Source organism: Leptosomus discolor, chromosome 8 (genome assembly GCF_034619465.1).
Source record: "Leptosomus discolor isolate bLepDis1 chromosome 8, bLepDis1.hap2, whole genome shotgun sequence".
NCBI lineage: Eukaryota > Metazoa > Chordata > Aves > Leptosomiformes > Leptosomidae > Leptosomus > Leptosomus discolor.
This window is the reverse complement of record NC_141398.1, coordinates 29,607,054-29,617,141: the sequence shown is the minus strand read 5'-3', so window position 1 is coordinate 29,617,141 and position 10,088 is coordinate 29,607,054.

The following is a 10,088-nucleotide window of genomic DNA, read 5'->3' as shown; positions in this document are numbered from 1 at the left end:
TTGAAGGAGGATCCGAAGTTCAGTTAAAGACCCCAAAATGTACGGGCAAATCATTACACAGTCCTTATACCCCCATCCCAGAAGAGCTTAGATTTCCTTGTGCTATTGGACTGGATCTAAAAACAAAGTGGCAAGCAATGTGGACTTCATCAAAACCGTGTCAGAAACCCTTCAAGGAATAGACATGTTAATAAAAGAAAGTGAATCACTTGTTCACTCCAGCGGTCTGATGGATTGAATCCACCAGAATAGTGTGAACCTGGAGGAACTCAGAATTTCCTTTACTCTGAGGAACTGGAAATTCCCCAGGAAAACACATATAGAACAGGAGAACTCAAATACGCAGACTTTACAGAGTAGAAGTCTAAATTCACCTCCTCCCAGAGGTTATGTGTAACGTGCAGTATCCAGACAAAATCCGATCAGAGGCTCTTCAAAGCTATTTTAAAGCTTGAAAACGTCACAACACCAAATACGCTGGCAATGCAAGATATGCTACAGATGTATGGGTTGGATTTCAACCCCGTGCAACTGGTGACTCAGCTTTGCCTGTCGCAAGCCAGCTATCAATTTTCAGAAGGTCACTGAGGTTCATTCCAAAATATTTTTTGTTCAGCCAAACCAAATGCTGACTGTTTTGCAAAGAGGTGAAGCTGACACGAATGTTTTCCATGATGGTAGCAGCCAATCCTACAAATAAGAGGAATACGGATGCCTAGTATCAGTCACAGCCCAGGAGTCTGCACTTCATGCAATGAAAAGAAAAAGAAAAGCCAGATTTAAAGCTTACAGGAGTTTTAGGTAAATTCACTTAAAGAAAACAGCAGCCTCTGAACTTTGTCTGACTTGGACACCATGCCTCTATTTGTGGTTTTAAAAGACATAATTATTAGCTTTGTACCGTTACTACTTTGCTCACTTCCAATAAAGTGAGGAAAAGACACTTTGTCCTAAACTTTAAAGCTTACTATCTGTAACCTTCTTCCTTTTATAATATAGGCTAATGCTCATTAAGCACTGCACTGATTTGCTCTGAGGTCTTGGAGCAGTGGGTAGGATGCTTCATTCCCAGCAGAGTGAACAAACTTTGCATCTATGTTCACTAACTGGATAAAGGTTTGTCCTCAAACCTGAGAATACAGGAAGGATGTTTTTAAGTATCTAAGAAGAAAACTTTAAAATAACTGACTCCAGGAGCATTTTCTCATAGTAACACACTTTTAAAGATAATTGAGAAAGGTTAATGGAGAATTTCTGCATAATTATACAAATATGTCTTTGTATCTTACCACTGGGTTCTTAATCACAAAAGTGTGCTGCAGAGGAGAAGCTGAACTGGGCACAAGTTAGTCATCTGCTCCAGGTAAGCTTATGGAAACAAGCAGGAGCCAGTGAGGTGTCTAACTGTTTGACACTGAATAAGGAGATCATGACTAGGTCAACACCACTGTGAAACTGGCCTAACAATCACCCTCCTGCCTAAAACCCGGGAATAGTATTAAAGCTAATAACCATAGAGAGCCTTTTGTCAAAATCCAAATGGCCAGAAACACTTGATCCCTGTGGAAAGGAACTGGAGATAAGAAATGTCCTGCCTAAGATAGCTGGCAGGACAGCTAAGCTGCATGACATGGGAGGCTTTCGCCAAGGTAGGTTTTGGCTCACTGCCTATCTCATTCCAAACAACCACGAAACTGGTGGAAGCCTTTGATGTTCTCCCATGATATGGTCACGAGTGTGAACAATTTACCCTGCAATCACCAGTACAGCCTTCTTTATTTTTTAAATACTAGCTGCTTTAAACTCATTGCCCAGTTGATGTCTTCTAGAGGAAGATGGCTGAACCTCTGGTGCATATGAAAAGAATGTTTGCTTGAAAAGAAATGCAGCTTTGCCAGCAAAAACCAGCCTCCTCCTCGCTGATTGAGTCTGTTGGTATTGCCTGGTCTGCTGGCTGACTGTCCATGGACCAGCTGAGTGGGCAGGTGGAAGCAGGGAAAAGCCACAGCAAAAGCTACTCATCAATGATCTTCTGTTCTTTTACCTCTTAATCACAAACAGAAGCCTTGTATGGGTGAAAGTCTAATTTCCCTTTCCTCTGTCATCCTATATCAGGTTTGTTTCTTCACAAGATTGTTTACAATCTGCTGTTTTCTTCTTTTTTAATGCCTGTTTTTTTGTGTGGTTTTGTGGAGATTTTTTCCTAAAGCTTAACCTCCCCAAGCCAAGTGTTTACTCCCAGCTGATTCCTCCTTTGCAGCATTTCTTCTTGATCCAGGTGTAACCTCTCATTCTCTGGCTGCTGCTGGCAGATTTTCCCTCCTAGAAAAACATTTCTAACTAGATAACTCCAGCTGCAGAGGAATTTGAGTTTTCTGACTGTCTTCTGTGTTTTTCAGATTCCTCGGATGCAACATCCTTACAACAGCAGGGGGAAAAAAGGATGGGGCAAGTCTGCAGTGGGTCATCTGGTGCAGCGTACTTGGTACCACTGATGCCTCTCACCTTTCCTCTGGTACTCTGGGTGTGGACTGAGCAAACATCCTGGTAAGCTGCATGTTCCAGACAGACCCTACTGACCCAGAGCAAAACTAGCCGGAATTTCACCCTTTACTTCAGATGCAGCAGGTCCTGGGGCTCTAGTCGTGTAAAATACACAGCTCTTTGGATGAACGAAGGGACATAACTCTCTTCCTCTCTCCCTTTTTCTATCTTTTATTTTAATTTCAAAATTCCATGGACTCCTTGATTTTAGGTTGCATAAGTTCAGGCCAAAACCCCATTATTAAAGAAGTGCTTGGTAATTCCAGGGTAGAGGCTAACAGCTCAGGACAACATTACTAGCATGCTGGAAGGGGAATTTTGACCTTTGTCAGGTAAGGTATAAACCAGTGGTTATGCCTGGAAAGACAAAGCCTGCCGGGCTGACTGTACTGCAGACCTGTATTTGCACAAGCTGGCCTGGGTTCCAGGTAACTACAAACCATTTAACTCTAGCCATGTAAGCCTCTCATCTCTCAAATCTTCAATTGTTGATAGAAAATACAACAAAAATATTAAATATTGTGTTATGATTTTTTCCCCCAACCTCTTTCTTTCCCTTTTGTTCTTAAGGCCATTATTTTGTTTCATAACAATTTTCTTGAGCAAAATCAACATGCTCTTTGTCCAACTTGAACTAATTAATGATCTTATTTCTCTCTTAAACCATATGTGCACAGTCATGCTTGTTTTGTATACAGAGAATAGAGGATGTGGTCTTCTCCTTGCAATTTTTGAAAGGATTTATTCAGGAGAGTCATGAGCTGAGCTGTGAGCCACTGGTGCAGGTGCTCCCTGTGGATAGGCAGTGGGAGAGTACCCAGGGCTGCAATTGTGCATGTCAAATTTAGCAACGTCTGTGCAGGGTACCTCAGTAATTCCTGTCTATGATACAGAGTAGGATAGGATAGGATAGGATAGGATAGGATAGGATAGGATAGGATAGGATAGGATAGGATAGGATAGTTGGAAGGGACCTACAACAATCATCTAGTCGAACTGCAAGCAGGACTTGCAGGGTGCAAGCAGCAGTAGTGCCAGGTAACGTGTAAATAGATGGATGCATATATGTCAACATCACATGGCTACACAACATGGTCTAATTAATATTTTGCCTCTTCTCATCCTCTCCATAGGTAACATCCAGTTTGGGCCTGTGTTGAAGGATAGAAAAGGCTCAAGTTGCTGCTGTACCTTGGAGCTCTCTCCCAGCCCACGTAAGCATGGACTCACAGCAAAACCATTTGGACACTGGGTGAGTCTGAGCTTGCACATACAGTCTAGGAGCAGGCACAGGAAGAAACGCTCCCCATTGTGCATGTCTCTTATCCAAGTGTAAAGAAAAAAAAAAAATCAAAAAGAATATTTCATGTGCAAATAAGGTTCTTGATTGTAAGTTCCATTTTCATTAAATATTCCAGTTAGGTCCTGTAAGATTGGAACTTGGTGATTCGTACATTTGAGGCAATTAGGCTTCAAGTTACCATCCTTACATTTGTTTGGTTACTTTCTGTAGCATATACATGTGCTTGCACAGTTAGTCTGTGTGCAAGGTGTAATGTTTCTGTCTGAGGACTGCACTCTCAGTCACTGGGTTCCCGCAGAGTATCCTGATTCCTTCCTTCTGATAATCCTTAAGGAATATCCTAGGTGCTGTTCCGTTTTTGCTTTCCCGTTAGAAGCTGAGTTACACAGTGAAAGTGACAGTAAGCATCTGTGTGTAGCAGGTTGTGATTCCTATTGTACGTGAAAATGCACCGATCTTGCTCCTGAACTAAGTATTACTATTCTAGTCTCAGTGTTTCTGCTAAGAATCTGTGAGAAACCTTAGAGGAGGATGCAGAAAATATATACATACATTTGCACTAAGTGATTTTTCAGCATCAGATGTTCAGCTACCATTTTATGACCAAGGGAACATAAAATGAATGCTGCTAGAGACTTTGGTCTTTTGAAGCAGGAATCCGGCTCAAATCCTGTTTAATTTAATTTAATTGGTAATTTAATTTAATTTATTTAATTCTAGTATTTGAAGATTTGTTTAAAATAAAAAAGCCACTGGACTGACTTAATTCCTACTTGATTTCACTACATTCCATTAAGATGTTCAAACAATCTGTGTCTAAAAATTATGCACACTATTGAACTTGTCTTGTGTAAGCACTCATTAGTTTTTTGCATTGTTTTAGTGTATACGCACAGAGTAAGAGCCCTACCTTAAAACACCATGAAGAATGCAAGATTAAGCAGTTGAAAGTGAGAAATTACACAAATAAAACATCTTTTGTAAATCTAATTTGGCCTCTCTGTATGTTCGCATAATGTATATGTTATACATATACATACATACACATATATGTATAAAGTGTATAATATTTGTGTATGTACAGTGAGAAAAGCCTTTAGTTACTTGACTACCTACTGTTTTTTCCACAGGGTGCTTGCTTTATTCAGTGAACAGGATAGACCCGCTTCACATGTGGGTCACCTTACTGTGAAGAAGGCTGTTCCCTGCATGACGCTGCCTCAATAATTGTAGAGGTAGGTGAATCACAAATGAGGTGGGAGACTGGAGGAAGAGTTAAGGGGTGTCACTGCTTCTCCAGAGAATTAAATTCATAACTTAGAAAGTCAGCTGGCTGGTTGCTGACAGGTATAGAGGAATCTGAGTAAGCTCCTGAACTCCCCTCAAGGAAAATTAGCAGGACAAGGTTATGGAATTAAGTTGCTGGTCTGAGTGAACTTCCCTGATTACCCTACTGTAAAGTAGGAGGTGCATGCAGGAACTGCTCTGCAGGCAGATCAGAAGGTGAACTAATTTCTAGCTAGGAAATGGTCACAAGCAGCTGGTGGAGGTAAATTCTTCTGATGGGCCATCTGTGTCCATAAGATAACGTCTGTTCACAACCTGGACCAAGCTAAGGCAGAACTAACTTGGGTTTATCTTTCTTACTGTACAGCCACTAACAGTCTACATCAGTACCACTGCCTTCATTAACCAAATTCATAACTTCATTTAAAAAAAAAAATAGTATTGTGACAAAGTTTATTTTCTTAAATCCAGATTAACTGGCTCTGATTATCTCACCTAGTTTTAATTCTTTATTAATGCAGTGATGCATCAGTTGCTCCATTGTTTTGCACAGGAGTGATATCAGGCTTTTGTCTCTTCCTCAAAGCACCATATAATATTATTCCAGTTGCATTTGTCTCATTTTGTGAGTGCATGCCTAGAGACTGGTATCTGATTTACAAAAGCCCTGCGCATTCACAGTTGCCAACAGGAGCTGTTCTTTGAAAATACAAAATGCTACACCACGCTCAAGAATGCTAAACTGCTGTGAGCTGCAAGTACCCAAAACTCATGGTTTTCACCTTGACATATTTGCCTCTGAGTTTTCCAATATGAAAAGAAGGTAATAAACCTTCCCCTCATGGAGACACTGTGAAAATAAATGCATTAATATTTGTGAAACACTTGGATACTTCATACGACATAATTATAAAAATCTCATGAGGACATTAATCATTAGTTCTTGAGAGCAGGGTTTGAAGATAGTGCATTAAATAAGTCATGGGGCTCCATACTAAACAAGGAGAAAACAAAATATTGAATTCCTCCTCATTAAGACCCAGATTCTCAAAGGTATTTTAAGTGCCTAAATACTGCTGAGAGTCAGGGCTTCTTAAGTGGTTATCTTTTTTTCTTTTTATCTTTTTTTTTTTTCTTTTTTTTACTGAATAAGACAGGAGATCTGCAAGAAAAGTTGTACATAATCATAATTATAGGTTGCATCATAATGCATTGTTAATTAAAGATTGCATCAGAATGTATGTGCACAAGATTTGGGGCACAAATTAACATTGTCCAAGCAATCTTAGTAACAGCATTTACCAATGTCAGATTGCTTGACTTTGCAACATCTATGATCTTTTCCAATACTTAGTGTACAAATAATTTTCTCTGGTTTTAGGATAATAAATGAAGCCATCCACATTCCCCATCATGCTTACATCCCTAGCAGATGGGGGATGGCAACCCTTCCACTGCTGCATCCCTCCCCATACTGGGTACAGACCTCTGTCAGCAGTGTAAATGACACAAGTAATAAGTTGTCATCTTCTGTTTGAATCAGCATCAGGGAGGGACAGAACATTTTGCCAGTGAGCTTCACTGATATTTGCTGACATCAGAAGAATGGTGAAAGTCAGGTGTCTTTGATTCAAACAGGATCGGAGAAGATCACATTGAAATAAATACAGGCTTTTCTGCCTGTTGCCCAAGTGGCTTAGCCCCTTCTGCCATTTTCAATTCATTCCTCTTTCTTTCTGTTTATCTTGCCTAACATCCAGCTCTCGCTGTACCTACCTGACCCCACTGAAATGAATAATCCCCTATAGTATCTGGATAAAGCCCTGCACCTCCTGATCTGACCCCATAGCTGTTCCTACTTTGAGAGGAGATGGGACTAGAGACCTCCTGATCCCTTCCAACTTGAGTTATCATGTAAGCCTATGAAGATATGGTGCTTTTCTCCTTTATATAAACAGTCTGCATTCCAATAGGTGATTTTATTAATCAGTCTTTCTACCAAATAACTTTGGTTTATTGCACTGGCATAATTTCACCTCTACAGTACAGGATTCCTTTACACAAAAAAGGCAACCAAGCATACATCCCATAAAACAATAAAATATAGCTAGGGTTGTTATGTGGAATGAGGTTGTTGCAAATTCCACATAAACTAGGAATTTCTGCCAGAAGCTCTTCAAAGTACTGTGGCTGGCCTTCCAAGAATCTGGAAATGTTAACACTAAGGCTAAGGAAGCCTGATTTTTTTTTTTTTTTTTTTTTTTTTTTCCTCCTCTGTAAACATGATGATATTTCTCCGGGTCCTGACTTCAAATCCTCTGACCTGCGGTGAGGTGCCAACAGACAGGATGCTCATTCTGCAACAGGGTGAAGTTCACTGGTTTCCACTGCTGTCATGTTGTTCCAGCTCTGAGGCCACTCGCTCTGCGTTACAGTAGGGATCAAACTGCTCCTCTCAGAGGAGACCAACGCCATCTTTTCTTCTCCGCCTCCCCAAACTGTTGGGGACACAGGTTATAATGGTATGCAATTTCCTTAATATAACTCAGGGAATGTAGAAAAAATAAGCCGAAAGACATTGTTTCATTCTCTTTTTGATTGTAACTTATTCTTTAAATGGTATCTTTTTGTCTTGTAGCAAAGAGGCACCCCAAAGATCCTAAATCCACTCTCTGAGGTAAGAGAGGCACTGTTGGAGAAACTATGCTTGATCATGAAACATAGCATCTCATGAAGCCTTGCACAGGAGAGAGAGGCTTGCCTCTGTGATTTCAACATCATCATTTACTCATGTCTAGGCTCCACCACACAGCTGGAATAGTCCTTTCAAATCTTTCTCATTTCCTCATTCAAATGAAAACAAATTTTCACAAGAGTATGTAAAGGCATTTCTGTTATTTGAAAGATATTTTTCCATGAAGTTTTGCTTCAATAGTACTTACTTCATAAAAAAAATGTCTTATCTGCTAGAAATGTATTTTCTTTCCTTTTTTTGTCCTCAGCCTTCTTGTACACAGAAACAGTCTCTCGAGGATCACTGTTTCAAGGGCGGGAGAACTTCTACTATGTAGAAATACCTAACTCTCAGGAATATACCATCTTTGAAATTTTTCAGTTCTAAACAAAGTGTCAGGATGTAGGAGCAGCTCAGAAGAGGTCTTTGGGATGAAAATGTTTGATCAGCTTGAGTAAGGGTGGTTGTCTCTTGTTATGGACTTTTCATTGTACCATATGACAAAAGTACTCGTTCTACAGATCTATTCATTCACAGTACACCTATTTCCTTCTCTGAGGGCTCTTCTTTTCCCTCCCATCTCTTCTGGGTTTTCAGTTCTTTGCTTTCTTCAGTCAAATTTCCCTTTCCTCAAAACTTCAACTTGAGACCTGTGGTCCCAAAGTCCTCTTCCCCTCTCCATTTCTCCCAGCCAACACCAGGCCATGGCAAGGTCTTTTCCCCTTTGCAGGAAAAGACAGCAAGTGGTAGCTGGGAGTTTCTAGAAGACCTGTCCCAAACAGTCCCATCGCAGAAGAAATCTAGGAAGGTTAGGAAGCAATGGATCGGGCTAAATCATGAGCTCATGGAAAGGAAGCACAGAGAAAGTAGATCAGGTTTCCACGGGGTAAGTGCAGAAGTACCACCTAGCAACAGCAGATGAGGACAAACACAAAAAAGCCAATACAACAAATAAAACTTAATGAGCAAGAGCATCACGAGTAACAAGAAATCGTTTGGTAAGTGCATCAGTCGTAAGAGGAAGACAAAAGCAAGTGGATTACTCATCAGAGAGAGAAAGCTGTTGACTGATGCTGAGAAGATTTGGAGTGCCTCAGGCCTTTTTAGCACCAGTCTTGGCTAAAACAGGTCACTTGCGATCAGGTGATAGATATAATGCATATTAATGACAAGGGAACAGGGTTTCAGCCCAGACTGGGACAGAATCAGTTACAAGAGGTGTTCAAACGAACAGGCTGGCTGGACTTCATGCTCAAGTGGCTCAAACGGCATTGGAAACACTAATGTCTATCTCTGAAAGTGCAGAGAAGATGGGCAAGGACCCTGCTGATAAAAGAAGGCAAAACTGGTGCCTACCTTTAAAAAGAGCATTTAAAAATATATAAATAAAATGACCAGCCAGACATTTTATTCTCCAGGAAGTGCCTAGTACAGATAGACACATTATTTGTAAACAGATAGAAGGAAGCAGGGAGATAAGCAACTATTAACGTGGACTTGTCAACAAGAAATTGGGACAAGCTGGCCAAATTTCCTTTGGCAGTAAAGGAACAGACCTTGTCATGGAAGAAAGAAGCAAGGGCTCCCATCATTTGTGCCTTGGTTAGGCTCTGCACAGTCATTCATAAATGAGGGAGTTCAGTTCATGCGAAAAATTTGGGCAGTGGGTACAAAACTGTGGAAACAGCAGTTCTCAGTGGTGTACTGGCAAACGGGTTGATTATAGATGCATTTCCAAAGCAGTTTGTCCTAGGACATTTCATTAGCGGCCTTTGGAGATGGCATTAATCAGGGAGCAACTGCAAGTAGATTGGAGGACGAAATAAGAATTTAATACAATCCTAAGAAATTTCTCGGAAAGCACAGAGGGTGACTGAAAAGCAAGAACAGGAGTTGGTTTTGCAGGCAGGGTTAACACCCTGCACACATTGAGGCTGGGGCACTGCTGCAGGCAACAATTGAGGGGCAACCAGGGGAGAGCGGGGGCAATCGGTGGCCAAGGAGGCAGCAGGAGAGGTGGACAAACTGCAGCTGGTTGGCATAAAGAAAACATCATGCGGGGTCATGATAAGAGCCATCAGATGTAAAAGGGCACTGCAGGACAGGAAGAGAAAGAGGAGACTTCCGTGGGCACAGAGCACCAGGTTCACCTTTCAGCAAGGCATAGTCAGATTAGACAGGAGGATGGAGCTGGGGAGGCTGCAGGGCTGCTTGGGTGCT